The sequence below is a fragment of the Leucopleurus acutus genome (genome assembly GCF_964270905.1).
Source record: "Leucopleurus acutus genome assembly, chromosome: 16".
Taxonomy (NCBI): domain Eukaryota; kingdom Metazoa; phylum Chordata; class Mammalia; order Artiodactyla; family Delphinidae; genus Leucopleurus; species Leucopleurus acutus.
The window spans coordinates 36,628,983-36,641,958 of record NC_139158.1 but is presented as its reverse complement, the minus strand read 5'-3'; the positions used below and the strand labels follow the sequence as shown (position 1 = coordinate 36,641,958).

Here is a 12,976-nt window from a genome sequence, read left to right as displayed (position 1 = left end):
GGCAAATGGAATTCCAAGGATGACAGTTAAAGGGACATCCCAGGATGACAGTGGTGCTTAGAGAGCAACTATCCCAGAGAAAGGAAAATGGGTATATCAAGGAGGGATGAAAAAGAGAGAAAAAAAAAAAAAAGGAACTGATATGTTCCCTAATGGGATTGACCTGGTGGAGATTTGGAAAGTTTGGGTAGGTACAAAGGCAATTATTAACTTCAGGGGAAAAAATTAAGAAAGGGAACAAACGTAGTACCCCCCACCCAAAGTCTCATCCTCTTATGGTATCAGCCAGACTTGAGGTCCAGGATCTGGTCAACTAAATCAGATTGAGGTGCAGACGAGGCTTCTTGGGCATAGTTCCTCATGATCTGAAGAACTGTGAACTAAGGAGTTCACCCTGCTCACCCAACATGCAAGGGTGAGGAAGGGACAGGATAACCACAATAGATAACCCCACACAGCAAGCACTGGTCTATAGCATTTCTGAAATCTCACTAAGAACATGTGCTACTCCCTTCTGCTCCAGGAGCAGGGAGTGTGTGTTGTCTAGAGGCCCTGGGAGTAGTTCTTCATGACTCTTAGCTCTGCCCTTGGGCTTTTGGCTTTGGCTTCTGAATCATCCATGCTTTCCCATAAAACATGGTTCATTTCTGTAACTGAATAGCTTTCTCTGCCAACCTGCTTCTTGTCTGTAGAAAGTTGCGGATTTAAAGAACTGTCCCTTTCAGTTCAAGCTTGTACAATTTGCTGACTTATCATAAATAATGGAGGTCAGAAGACAATGGAACAACTTTAAAGTGCTGGAATAATGGCGATGACATTACTATCAACCCATCTGTCAACCCATAATTCTACATCCAATGAAAATATTCTTCAAGAATGGAGGGGAAATAGACAATTTCAGATAAATGAAAACTAAGAGAATTTATTGCCAGTAGGTCTGTACTATAAGAGAAGCTAAAGGGAGTTTTCAGGCTAGAGGTAAATGATCCCAGGTGAAATTAAAGATCTTCAGAAAGGACTAGGAGCACTGAAAATATGTATATAAATATAAAATACTCTTTTTCTTCTCAATTTCTTTAAAACACATGAACGTTTAAAGCAAAAAGTATATTGTGGGGTCTGTAATATATGTAGATATAATACATATGACAACTATAGTATAAAGTACAGGATGAGGTAAATGGCCTATATAATTGCAAGTTTCCTACATTTTATATGGATTGGTATAATATTAGCTTTAAGTAGACTGTGAAAAGTTAACAATTTCCACTTTTTACATTTGTTATTGGGACATCCCATGTGATCAAACCGAACTCCCAGTAACTGATATCTTATTAGGAGTATGATGTGTTGACTTCTCAGAAGATACCTAACACTCTGGATTTCACTGGTTTGTACAAGAATTTCCACCCTGGCTAAAAAATATTTTTAAATGGGGTACCTGTAACTTACCTCTGACTCTGACCCAGATAAGAGATAAAACAGTCCATCAATTTTTAAATGCCACTTGATAAATGAGAGTTGACCAGTCTGATCCTTGACACTTATTCTCCTAATTAGGCCTCAGTTGACTAAGAAACTGAATGCAAGGTATGTTCTCACAATACTTGTGATTGTTTTCAGATCATTCTGCCCTCTCCACTGTTTGATTCAGAGTCTTAAATATTGGCGCAAAACCGTTATTCTGAACTGGGATCCAGCTAATCACACCAGGCAAAAAAAAGCCTCATGGTCAAAAGTGGTGCTGTTCAAGCTTGTTTTGAGGGGGTTGTGGAGAAATTCTGATGAGGGAAATGGTGCACACCTGGATGAACCAAGCAGATGCTGATGGAAGGACAACAGACGTCACACAGGTGTGTCCCATCACCTATGCTCTAGCTCACGACTCTCAGGTTTTCTCAGAATCCAGAAACAACTGGAATTGTTTTCTCTGATACCTCAAGTAGACCTACTCAGGGACAGAATGAATAGACTTACTGCTCTGCTAATTAATTTACCTCTCAAAATGTGCAAAACAGATTCATCTTTGTCAGACCATCTGGTTTGTTTCTCCCTGACAATATTTATTTATTGACTCATCCAGTTTTATGGAAGTATAATTAACAAATAAAATTTCTATATATTTAACATATACAATGTGATGATTTGATATATGTAAACGTTGTGAAATGGTTACCACAATCAAGCTAATTAACATATCCATCACCTCCTGTAGTTACCATTTTGTGCGTGTGTGTGTTGAGAACACTTAATATCTAATCTTTTAGCAAATTTCAAGTATACAATATTATTAGCTATAGTTACCATGCTGTACATTTGATCCCTAGAGCTTATTCATCTTATAACCAGAAATTTGTACCCTTTGGCCAACATCTCATTTCCCCCACCTCCCAGCCCCTGGCAACCACCACCATACTCTATGCTTCTCTGAGTTTGACTTTTTTTTTTTTGCAGTACGCGAGCTTCTCACTGCTGTGGCCTCTCCCGCTGCGGAGCACAGGCTCCGGACGCGCAGGCTCAGCGGCCATGGCTCACGGGCCCAGCCGCTCCGCGGCATGTGGGGTCTTTCCGGACCGGGGCACAAACCCGCGTCCCCTGCATCGGCAGGCGGACTCTCAACCGCTGCGCCACCAGGGAAGCCCCTGAGTTTGACTTTTTTATATTCCACGTGTAAGTGAGATTATACAGTATTTGTGTTCATAGTGTGTCTGGCTTATTTCACTTAGCATAATGTCCTCCAGGTTCATCCATGTTGTCCCAAAGCAGGATTTCCTTCTTTCTAATAATATTGCATTGTATATTTGTATTCCATTGTATATTTATACCACATTTTCTTTATCCATTCATCCATTGATGGACACTTGAGTTGTTTCCATATCTTGACTATTGTGAATAATGCTGCAATTAACACGGAAGTGCATATATCTTTGAAATACTGATTTTATTTCCTTTGGATATCTACCCAGAAGTGGAATTCCTGGATCATATGGTAGTACTATTTTTAATTTTCTGAAAAACCTCCATACTGTTTTCCATAATGTCTGTATCAATTTACATCCCACCAACAATGTACGAGGGTTCACTTTTCTCCATATCCTCCCCAACACCTGTTAGCTCTTGTCTTTTTAATATTAGCCATCCTCGGGGACTCAGTGCTTTCACTGCCGTGGACCCGGGTACGATCCCTGGTCAAGGAACTAAGATCATATAAGCAGTGCAGCAAGGCCAAAAAAAAAAAAGGATGACCTGTTGGCCATCCTAACAGGTGTGAGGTGATATCTCATTGTGGTTTTTTTTTTCTTTTCATTGTGGTTTTGATTTGCATTTTCCTAATGATTAATGATGTCAAGCATCTTTTCACATACCTGTTGGATATCGCATGTCTTCTTTGGAAAAATATCAACTTGGGTCCTTTGCCCATTTTTAAATGGGGTTATTTATTTAGTTTTTTGCTATTGAGTTGTGTGAGTTCCTTACACAGTTTGGATATTATCCTCAGTATATATATGCTTTGCAAATATTTTCTCCTTTTCAGTAGGTGGCCTTTTCGTTTTGTTGATTGTTTCCTTTGCTGTGCAGAAGCTTTTCAGTTTGCATAGTCCCAGTTGTTTATTTTTCCTTTTGTGGTCTGTGCTTTTGGTGTCAAATCCAAAAAATCATTGCCAAAACCAATGTCAGGGAGGTTTTCTCCTATGTTTTCTTCTAGGAGTTTTATGGTTTCAGGTTTTACGTTTAAGTCTTTAATCCATTTTGAGTTAATTTTTGTGTATGGTGTAAGGGTCTGATTTTCCCAACATCATTTATTGAAGAAACTATCTTTTTCCCATTGTGTATGCTTGGCACCCTTGTCAAAGATTAATTGACTGTATGTGTGTGAGTTTATTTTTGGGTTCTCTGTTCTGTTCCATTGGTCTATGTGTCTGTTTTTATGCCAGTACCATACTGTTTTGATTACTAATAACTTTGTAGTATAGTTTGAAATCAAGGAGTGTGATACCTTAAGCTTTGTTCTTCTTTCTCAAGAATCCTTTGGATATTCAAGGTCTTTTGTGATTTCATATGAATTTTAGAATTACCTTTTCTATTTCTGTGAAAAATGCCATTAGAATTATGATAGAGATTGAATTGAATGTGTAGATCCCTTTGTGTAGTGTGGATATTTTTAAAATATTGTCTTCCAATCCATAAAGACATATCTTTCCATTTACTTATGTCCTTTTTCAATTTCCTTCATCACTGTCTTATAGTTTTCAATGTACAGACCTTTCATGTTCTTGGTTAAATATATTCCTTAGAACTTTATTCTTTTTGATGCTATTATAAATGGGATGGTTTCTTGATTTCTTTTTTCAGATAGCTCATTGTCAGTGTATAGAAATGCAAATAAATTTTGCATGTTGATTTTGTATCCTGCAACTTTGCTGAATTCATTTATTCTAACATATTTTTGGCAAACTCTTTAGAGTTTTCTATATGTAAGACTATGTCATTTACAAACAGGGAGAATTTAACTTCTTTTCTGATTTGTATGCCTTTTATTTCTTTTTCTTGTCTAATTGATCTGGCTAGGATTTCCAGCACTATATTGAATAGAAATGGTGTCATACAGAGTGAAGTAACCTAGAAAGAGAAAAACAAATATCATATATTAACACATATATGTGGAATCTAGAAAAATGGTACAAATGAACCTATTTGTAGGGCAGGAATAGAGACATAGACATAGAGAATAGATATGTGAACACAGCGGGGTAAGGGGAGGGTGGGATGAATTGGGAGATTAGGTTTGACATAAATACACTACCATGTGTAAAATAGATAGCTAGAGGGAACATGCTGTATAGCACAGGGAGCTCACCTCAGTGCTCTGTGACGACCTAGATGGGTGGGATGGGGGAGGTGGGAGGGAGGTCCAAGAGGGAGGGGATATAGGTATACATATAGCTGATTCACTTCATTGTACAGCAGAAACTAACACAATATTGTAAAGCAATTTTACTCCAAAAAAAAAAAAAAAAGTGGTGAAGGTAGGCATCCTTGTCTTGTTCCTGATCTAGAGGAACAGTTTTCAGCTTTTCACTGTTGAATATGTTAGCTGTGGGCTTGTCATATATGGCCTTTATTATGTTGGGGTACATTCCTTCTATACCTCATTTGTTGAGAGTTTTTATCATAAAAAGAATGTTGAATTTTGTCAATGCTCTTTTGGAATTTACTGAGATGATCATATAATTCTTATTCTTCAATCTGTTAGTGTAGTATATCACATTTATTGATTTGCATATGTTTAATTTTCCTTTCATCCCATGGATAAATTTCACTTGGTTGTGGTGCATGATCCTTTTTTTTTTCAATAGTGAACTTATTTATTTATTTATTTATGGCTGTGTTGGGTCTTCATTGCTGTACGTGGGCTTTCTCTAGTTGCGGAGAGCAGGGGCTACTCTTCATTGCAGTACTTCTCATTGCGGTGGCTTCTCTTGTTGCAGAGCATGGGCTCTAGGGTGCACGGGCTTCAGTAGTTGTGGCACGCGGGCTCAGCAGTTGTGGCTCACAGGCTCTAGAGCGCAGGCTCGGTAGTTGTAGAGCACAGGCTTAGTTGCTGTGCGGCATGTGGGATCTTCCTGGACCAGGGCTTGAACCTGTGTCGCCTGCATTGGCGGGCAGATTCTTAACCACTGCGCCACCAGGGTAGCCCGCATGATCCTTTTACTGTGCTGTTTAATTCAGTTTTCTCTCATTTTGTTGAGGGTTTTTGCATTTATGTTCATCAGAGATATTGGCCTATAATTTTCTTTTTTTATACTGTCTTTATCTGGCTTTGGTATGAGGGTAGTGCTGACCTTATAAAATGAGTTTGGAAGTGTTCCCTCCTCTTCAATTGTTTGGAAAGTTGAGAAATATTGGCATTAATTCTTCTTTAATTAATTAATTAAATTCTATTTATTTTTAGCAGGGGAGGGGGAAGTAGAGGAGGTAAAAAAAAGTTTGGTTTCTGCATCAAAGCACTTTCCCTAAGAGTGGTGATTCATTCATTGCATATCATCATGGGTGCACATAGTTATCCTGGCTTTCATGACAGTTTGAATTCAAGGTAATGTATGGAATATGTATTTTTCTGAAATCCAATGTATTCATGTGGACATATACAGGGTATCCCTTGTGTTCTCATTCTCATATGAAAGATAATGGTACTTTGGCTTCAAGAACAAATAAAAAATATCATAACTACAGCTTGTGTTTGATTTGGGTCTGGGCTAATTACTTAAGGAAAAATTTAGTAATAAAGGTCTCAGACATTTAAATTCCCTATGAAGCTGCAATTAATTAAGGGGCTGCTGATTCTGAGAACTATGCAACCAACAGGGAATGAGGGAAGAATTACATGTCTGGATGCCAAGTTCAGAGCCAAATATCAATAATCTCCTTCACACTTTTGCAATATCTACAAATAAAGTAGAGAGAAAGGATAAAAATAATATATAAATAATGATAAATAAAAAGTACATACAGAACTGGGAAAATCATTTTTCATTACATTTGCCACGTATTCCAGTTCAATAAGATGTTTGTAAGGAAAAAAAGCAACTTAAGACAGAGAACTAGTTACACTGTTGCAGTTCAGAACTTCTTGAAAACAGAAGAATGAATACCAATCAACTTCCCTGATTTAAACCTAATTGTTTTAAGACATATTTTGTAACCTGAACATCTGTGTTATGCCTTGAAAATTCAAAGCAAAAAGTAAATCATATGAAAGCCAGAAACTTCAATACATCTAGACAGACGTTTGCTTGTAGTTTTTGGTATCCAAATTTTTTTCCCCACACAGTGCAGACGCCCTTTTTGTAGGCACAGCACTGGCAATAATGAGAACCCAGTTGGTGCACAGAACTTTTACAAATTCTGCAAGTGGAGGACCTATTCTTTCCATGTGGATCAAGTCTTGCTTTTTTTTTTAGGTCAAAGCTTTATTTTTGTCCAGCTCTCTTCCACCACTTCCTGTGATATTCCTTGCACCATCTTTCCATGTATCTAGAGTGATAACAGTACCAAGTTTCTTTTTACATTTTTCACACACCATCCTTCCATGACAGAAGGAGTAGTAGCTAGTTCTTCTTTAAATGTTTGGTAGAATTCACCCATGAAGGCTTCTGGTCTTGGGCTTTTCTTTGTTGGTAGGTCTTTGGTTACTGCATCAATTACCTTACTTGCAATTGGTCCATTCAGATTTTCTATTTCTTTATGATTCAGTCTTGATAGGTTGCATGTTTCTAGGATTTTATCCACTTCTTATAGGTTATATACAATTTGTTGGTGTATAGTTGTTCATAGCAGTCTCTTATGATGCTTTATATTTCTGTAGTATCAGTTGTAATGTCTCCTCCCTTTTTTTCTTTGTTAGTCTAGCTAAAGGTTTGTCAGTTTTATCTTTTTAAAAAACCCCAACTATTAGTTTTGTTGATCTTTTTAATTGTCTTTCTAGTGTCTTTGAAATTTATCTCTAATCTTTATTTCCTTACATCTGCTAACTTTGGACTTATTTTTCCTTCTTTTTTCTAATTCCCTGAGGTGTAAAGTTAGATTGTTTGAGATCTTTCTTTTTTCTTAATGTAGGTGTTTATCACTCTTAACTTACCTCAGGATTGTTTTTGATGAATCCCATAAGTTTTGGTATGTTGTATTTGTCTCAAGATAGTTTTTTATTTCCCTCTTGATTTCTTCTTTGACCCATTGGTTGGTTGTACAGGTGTATATCATTTAATTTCCACATATTTATAAATTTTTTTCCTTTTTTTTTTTTTTGGTAGAGTTAGGAAGGAACTGGACTTTTAATTTTATTTATTTATTTTTGGCTGTGTTGGGTCTTCGTTTCTGTGTGAGGGCTTTCTCTAGCTGCAGCGAGCGGGGGCCACTCTTCATTGCGGTGTGTGGGCCTCTCACTGTCGCGGCCTCTCTTGTTGCGGAGCACAAGCTCCAGACGCACAGGCTCAGTAGTTGTGGCTCACGGGCCTAGTTGCTCCGCGGCATGTGGGACCTTCCCAGACCAGGGCTCGAGCCCTCTGCATTAGCAGGCAGATTCTCAACCGCTGCGCCACCAGGGAAGCCCTCTCCTATTTTTGATTTCTAGTTTCATACCATTGTGGTTAGGTAAGATACTTGATATGACTTCAATCTTATTAAAATTGTTAAGACTTGCTTTGTGACCTAATGTATAATCTCTCCTGAAGAATGTTCCATGTGCCTTGTAAAGAATGTGTCTTCTTCTGGTTTTGGATGGAATGTTCTGTATATGTCTGCTAGGTCCATTGGTCTATAGTGTTATTCAAGTCCAGTATTTCCTTATTGTTTTTCTGTCTGAATGATCTATCAGTTGTTGAAAGTAGGATATTGAAGTCCTCTACTGTAACTGTATCACTGTCTATTTCTCCTTTTAGTTCTGCTAATATTTATTTTATATATATAAGTGCTCCAATATTGGGTGCATATATATTTATAATTGTTATATCTTCTTGATATATATATATATATATTGGGAACTATGTTCCCCAGAATTCCCTTCCATGTTGGTATGGCTTGAAAAGAAATCCGTGTGTGATCGGGAAGGTTTAAATGAAGCAGCAGCAATGAAGCTCTGAGGTCAGTGCAGGGATGAGTCCTCACTAGCTCATGCACATGGTCACTGATCTGCTGAGCCCCTTTGGTCAGCAGCAGGTCCATGGCTCCTGCAGCTCTCACCAAGTCTCTTCCACTAGCTTCTCAGTGTCCTGAGCCAGGCACATTTGCAGATTCAAGGTGAAGGGCACCAGCTCCTTCTGCAAGTCATTATGTTATCAAGGGTAGAGGCAGAGAGAGACAGATGTGGTTCCAGTTTGTCCTCACTGTCCCTTGCTTCCTCCTTAACTCTTTTTCTGATTTTCTGATTTCTCTGACTTTAGCAGTTGTAGATGAAGAGGCAGCCAGCCTTCCATAGGCTTTCCCCCTTACTCCCACAATCATGTAAAACGTGATCTCTACAATTAATTCCTTATTTTATATTGCTCATGGAAGTTCTGCTTCCCTGGTTAAAACTTAACAGATATGTGAATGAATTTTACCCTAACACATATACATAAATGTATCTTATGTCAATGTCACTTCAAATCAGTGGGGAATGAAAAGGTTATTCAGTCAGCATCCTTGAAAAAAATTAGCTAATATATTTGGAAAATAGTATATCTGTACTTCATATCATTCATAAAAATGTGATGATATGTTTATAGAAACATATTGGAAGAAAATATAGAATATATTTATAGACCCAGAATACAAAAGCAAAATGCAAACATCAAAAAAATTGAAAATTTTAATGTATCAAACATAAAGCTGTTCAAAGGCAGTTTTATTTTTTGAGTTTGTCCAAAAATTTTTTTAAAAAAAGAATCTCAGGAGACTGACTTTGAATCTAGCCATCCAGCTAGATGATAAAAGTTGTATAAAATTTCCAAAATGGAGTGTGTGTGTGTGAGTGAGAGACAGAGAGACAGAGAGATAGATAGATGGAGAGAATATGTGTGTTTGAACAGAACTTTGGTCATAAGAGCAGCGTGGGCCAGGTATGGAGTCAGGAGCCTTCAGCCATACTGGGAATCAGTATTCCTTCCTGGCTGGATCACAGAAGGAAGATAGGAGATGTGGCTGAAACGTCATGTTGCTGCAGACATGGAGCTCACAACAGGAGAATACACAGAGCATCCCCCATCCCATTCTGTCAGGACTTGCTCTTTGCCCCCACACTAACCATTCCTGCTCAGCCTCAGCAGTGAGAACACCAGTGCTTTTCCAGATCCATCTCCTATCACCCTCCTCTTAGCCCTCCTGTTCCAGCCAAATCTCCAAGGCCCTCTACAAACCCAGGCCTTTGCCTGGGCAGTTCTCTCAGCCTGGGACCCACCCCTCTTCCTTCTTTTGATAACTTCCCTCTGCCTACAAGCCCTACTTGTCAGGGCTGGGTCACAGCTTCTTTGCCTCCTCCAGAAAGAATGTCACTCTTTGGCACTTTGAACTGCCTTTTTCAACGCACTTATCACACTCATAGTAATCGTCAGTTTACTATCTCTTGCACCATAAGGTTGAACTCCCTGGGGCCACGGATTGTGATTTACATTCCTCTCCACAGCCTTGCCCCTACACAGGTCCTGAGTGCTGAGCCAAGTCTTGAATAAACAGTCTGGTCTCCTGGTTTCTGTTCCTTCCTCTCTTCAACCTGTCCTGCACACAGGCCTGATTCTCATCCTAAAGCAAAATTTGAATTATATCATCCCCAACTCAAAATCCTTCCTTGGCTGACCTTCACCAGGGAAACTATTTCAATTGTTGGCATTCAAGGCCTTGCACACCGTGCAGTGAGGACTGTTAGGTCAACCGGGGAAAGGTCAGGTAAGACGCACAATCAAGGTTAGGTAAGCTGATCTTAAGAAAATTTACAGAGAGCCCAGTTTAGCACATAATTTTCTCCCTCCCTCCCTTCCTCATTCATTGAGCACCATGGTCAGGACCTGTGCTGGGCCTTGATAAAACTGATTATGTTCCTGTGCTGGCCCCCCAAAAGACATGGGCCTTGTTCTCTGTGCACCCCACCATTGTCTGACTCAAGTGGTGTGCTGGTGAATGTTTGACCCTGGTGGGAGTTGGGGGTTGTGGGGGTGGGGACTGATTTCTAGAGTTTGCCAATTTCTGTGGTGTAAATACTCCCATTATGGATGATGTCAAGTTACCAACAGGGTCACTGAATGTGGAGTCAGAAATAAATGTACAGTAGCACATCATTGTATGGTATTTCCACCATACGGATATAATAGACACAAAAACCTCAAGAACATAGATAATCGTAAAATAAATAGAAAGCAATGAATTTTGATTATTTGCTACATTTTTGAATATAATTTAATTGTACGTTTATATAATACAACTTCTAACGATGACTTTTTAAAAAATATATATTTATTTGGCTGCCCTGGGTCTTAGTTGCAGCATGTGGGATCTTTAGTTGCGGCATGCAGGATCTAGTTCCCTGACCAGGGATCGAACCCTGGCCCCCTGCATTGGGAGCGTGGGGTCTTGACCACCAGGGAAGTCCCCAACAATGACTTTTAAAAGATAATGTATTGAACATCCAGCTTGCAAAACTCCTGAACACAGTCTCCTCATTTAAAAAAAAAATTATTTTATTTATTTATTATTTTTGGCTGCATTGGGTCTTCACTGCTGCGTGTGGGCTTTCTCCAGTTGTGGCAAGCGGGGGCTACTCTTCGTTGCGGTGCGCGGGCTTCTCATTGCACTGGCTTGTGGCTCGCAGGCTTCAGTAGTTGTGACTTGCGGGCACTAGAGCGCAGGCTCGGTAGTTGTGGCGCACTGGCTTAGTTGCTCCGCAGAATGTGGGTTCTTCCCGGACCAGGGCTTGAACCCGTCTCCCCTACAATGAGGCGGATTCTTAACCACTGAGCCACGAGGGAAGCCGTCTCCTCTCATTTTTGATGGTTCGTATTTTACTTCTTCCAAGGCTCTGGGAAACAAAGGCAGGAGGAGGAATGGGGCTCAGGTGGGGAGCAGCAAACTCCGGCTCGAGTCCCCCACACGGCCACTTGGGGGCGACAGACACAGTCTGATAGGCAGCCGGGGTCGGAGTCGAAGACCGCTGCGGTCCGCGGCACCTGCTAGGCTCCTGGACCATGAAGACGCTTTTCCTTCTATTTCGGGCGCGTCCAGGCCCGGGGGGACGCTGGCAGGGGTCTTGGGGCGCGGAAGGGCCGCCCCCAACGCGGCCGCCCTCGTTCCAAAGCCCACAGCCGGCAGCCTCTGAGGCCGAATATCGGCCCAGCCGCCGCCTTCCCGGCATCCCCCTCGCGGTGATCATGGTTCCGCCTGCTGAGGTTCCAGAGCGGTTCTAGGTCATTAATTAATCAGTGGGCAATTAGCTTATATTTACCTGGACTAGTGCAGATTCGTGCGGAGGGACGAGGAACAGGAGCTTCCTCCTGGGTCACCCTGAGGCAGCAGCACCCGGGAGATCAGGGAAGGAGGCTTCCCAGGCTTCCAGTGTGGGTGCGGACGAGGTCAACGGCCTGCTGGCCAGAAGGCCTGCGTTCTCCTTCCAGCTCTTATGCCAACAGTCTGCGTGGCCTTGGGCAAGGCATTTAACCCAGCTGGGCATGGGTTACTGCAGTAGACACTGTTGTTTGGCTCCCAGACATCTGTTCCCTTTCTTTCTCTTTGGCAGGTAGTGCCCACCCCTCCAGGGAGATTTACTCCAGTGCTGCGTCTGGCCCAGTTGGGCTCGGCCCACCGTGTTGGTCCTGTTTCCCTCGTCAAATGCTGGCTCCTTGAAAGTACTATCCAAGCAGCCTGTTGCAAAGACAGAACTGAGTTTGTTGCTTCCCTTGTTCAGGAAGAGCAGCATCTTGAAAGAGTCCTTAGTGGAGAGGAGGTGGGAAGGGCAAAGTTGAGATAGTGAGGTTTGGAGGTCTGGTTTAAGGTGGACCTTAATGAGGATTGGGTAAGAATCATGCTATACAGTTTAAGGTTGTTGGTCACAGTAGTTTAGGATTTGTCGTCTCAGCGAGGTGAGGGTTTCAGAGTCTTGGAGCTTCAACAGTTGTTTGATGTTACCTGTTAAAAAGTGGTGCCATTTTTGATGGATTTTTCTGAAGTCAAGGCGTAAAGTTATTCGCACCTTTTGTCCTCCCGGGCAGGTGTTTCCGGGAATAGTAGACTCACAGTAATAGTCATTATTTTGCCTCAGCCAGTGTGAGTCACAGTCCTCTGCTATTTGCACCCAGAGGAATCCTGTATGTGGTTTTCTTGTGCGTTAAATGGGGATTATGCTGCGGGGGGTGCGGGGGGCGTGGGGGGCGTCAGGGGCGCGGGGGGCGCCGGGGGAGCTGGACATGCGTGAGAAGACCAAGGTTGCAGCCTGTTGGAGCCTTTCAGTATTACA

General features: G+C 41.1%; 1 pseudogene across 1 annotated transcript; it reads right to left on the bottom strand.

Moving 5' to 3' along the window:
* Positions 1 to 6,778: 6,778 nt before the first annotated feature.
* Positions 6,779 to 7,084, bottom strand: LOC309973098 (cysteine-rich PDZ-binding protein-like; annotated as a pseudogene). The gene has a single exon. The product of its transcript is annotated as a cysteine-rich PDZ-binding protein-like (transcript).
* Between the last annotated feature and the right edge of the window lie 5,892 nt (positions 7,085 to 12,976).